The sequence below is a fragment of the Gymnogyps californianus genome, unplaced genomic scaffold, assembly GCF_018139145.2.
Source record: "Gymnogyps californianus isolate 813 unplaced genomic scaffold, ASM1813914v2 HiC_scaffold_44, whole genome shotgun sequence".
Lineage (NCBI taxonomy): Eukaryota > Metazoa > Chordata > Aves > Accipitriformes > Cathartidae > Gymnogyps > Gymnogyps californianus.
The window spans coordinates 493810-496627 of NW_026114334.1; positions in this window are offsets into that span (position 1 = coordinate 493810).

Sequence of the window (2818 nt, forward strand, 5' to 3'; positions counted from 1 at the left end):
AGAGTGCAGCTCCTGTGTTTGTCAAAGAGCCGTTTCTTTTCACAGATGCCTTGCCCAGAGGTGGGGTATGGAGCAATGAAGGATGCTGGGGCTCCATTCCCACCAGTACTCCTAGTCCATGGGCTCTGTCCTGCAAGGTGCTTGAGTTGTTCAGCACCCTCATATTCTCTGACACCGGTGCAGGTAGACCTTTTGCTCCAGGCAGGTGTGGAGCCAGGGTGTGTCAATAAAGGTTTCCTGAAGTTCCATGTGGTTTGTAGGTAAGAAGAAGATGTAGCTGAGGTAACCAACTCAAGGGCCACTGGTAGAGTACACCGGATTTCTTGGCCAGAAACACATAGGAATCCTTCAACCTCTCTGCTTGAGACACAGGCTCAGCTCCGAGCAGACCCTCTGTAGCCATCATCTACTTTTGAGCATTTTCAGGACATGGGGGGCCAGTCCCACTCAGCTTCTGGGTGAGCCAGTTCTGGCTCCCTGTAGGACACAGACTTCCCTGGCAGCTTGGGAAGCCAACGTCTCTGCTGCTTCGGGGGGGGGATTTTCTTGCAAGCCCAAGCCTGCAAAGGGAGCTGCTTTCATGGCTGGTGTCTTCTTCCTCTTGAAGTAAGAGACCTTGGACCCAAAGCAGAAGAAGACCTGTGTCCCTGTTATCCTGAGGGCTGGGACTCATACTGCCCTGGGCATCCTCTTAGAGGCTCTCCCCTAGAATGTCCTGTGGGAATGTCTCCTCTCCTCTGGGAAGGACTGAGAAGGAAGGGGGGTCAGTGAGCAGGGAAATAAGGGTGGGCAATGGTGTGATGCTCGTGTGGGGGAAGAGCAGAGGCTTTGGGAGAGAGGAGGTAACACATCTCCTCTGTCAGGCACCAGTGTGACTGATCTTGGAATACTGTGCACAGCGCCTGCGCCTGAAGTTTTGAAAGAAGAATAAAAAACTGATTTAAGGCTTGGAAAAATACCTTACAGGGAGAAGTGTAAGTGAAACTGCCTGAACTCTGTGCAAAAAGAAGCTGGAAGAGGTTTGATAGTAGGGCCAGGGAGGTGTCACAAGGAGGAAAAGCTGGGGACAACAGGACAGTTAAAGGCATGCAGACCCATGGCTTGAGCCAGACAGCTACACGTTGGACAGTGAGAGGGGATCGAGCTGTCAGAACTGTTGATGGTGTCTGTGTCTCTTGGTGTCTGCAGATCCATGTGGAACGGGAGATGTGGGTTCATTGAGCCCAAGTTCCCCGGTGTATCTTGATGAAATGGGAAGACTGGCCCTGGGGAGTGGGGGTCCGATTGACCTCACCTCCTCCAGCAGAGAAACCACTGCAGCTCTCCCCTCCATGTGGGTGAACCTACAAGAATTTTGACCTGCTCTTTCCTATGAGAAGAAGGTCCTGTAGCCACAAGGGAGTACCTTGTCAGCTGCCAAAGGGCTCCAGGGAAGAGGCTATAATCCTAACATAGCCCAGCCATAACCCTAACAGCTTCCCTTGGCAGGACTCCATCATCCTGTGCTTAGATCCTTAAATCTCTCCTCTCTCTCCTCTCCTCTCCTCTCCTTCCTCTCCTCTCCTCTCCTCTCCTCTCCTCTCCTCTCCTCTCCTCTCCTCTCCCTCTCCCTCTCCCTCTCCTCTCCCTCTCCCTCTCTCCCTCTCCCTCCTCTCCTCTCCTTCCCTCTCTCTCCCCTCCCCTCCTCTCTTGGACAACATGCTAAATAGCAGCTGGAAATGTTGGAGTTGGGACCCCAACAAGGAGGCCAAGGGGTGGGAGTTGGGGTGGATGTTTCCTTGTCCTCTCCCCACACACATCTCCTTGCATCAACCCCCAAAAACATGGCTGCCTGCATTTCACTTGAAAGTCCCACATCCTGGGCTAGGTTGGTGGTTTCAGAAGGGAAAGGTAGAAAAAGGCATGTTCTCCTTTGTCCCATTTCTGGTTTTTAGCCATCTGCTTCTGTGGAGCCACCTGGATCTCTAGGGATGGATCTCTGGAGAAGAAATTCCAATTCTCCCAGTCCTGGACAGATATGGGGATGTTTCCTGCTTCCCTGTCCCCCTTTCACTTCATTTCTCTGTCCCATTCCCAGGATAGGACCACCTCCAGCTTCCCCACCCTCTCTAGCCCCTGCCGGGACTGTGCGGCCCCCTGAGACACCCCCAACATCCCCATTCTCCCGGGAGCTTTGCAGATCCTCCAGGTCTCCCTTTTCTCCCCCACCAGCCCTTTTCTTTCCTCTCTGTCTGGGAGATCAGTCATCAAGGGTTCGACACGCACGCACCCGACTCCCCCGGGAGGATGGGGAGCGTGAGCTGGGGGTGGTGTTCTGCTGTGAGAAGGCAAAGCTGCCATCAGCAGGCGCTTTGATCTACAGACAATTACAGACGAGTGTAGGACCTCGCTCCGCTCAGCCAATAAATAATGAATTCGTGTGTTGACACAGACAGATTTCCCCCAAACTGTCAGAGAAGGGGAGACGGGGAGCGAGCGAACGGGAGCCCAAGCGGATGGAGGGAAGGGGAGAGGTGGGCAGGGGGAACGAGGAGGGTGTGGGCAGGGAGAGGAGGTAAGGGGGAAAAAAACAAGTTTGGGGAGGCAACGCTGATGAGGGGAGCCGGGCAGGAGGAAGGAGCCTAAGGAACAGATATTGTAGAGGGGAAGGAAAATCAAGACAGGAACTGTGGGTGGAAAGGGGGGTGCTGCATACGCAGCAGGCTGGAAGCAGAGGGGAAAAAAAAATCTGAAGGTGGAAAAGAGAAAGGGAGGAACAAAGGCATGGCAGTGCCCCGGGGGCTCCCCCGGCTGCCTGGCAGATCCACGCTCTCCGAGC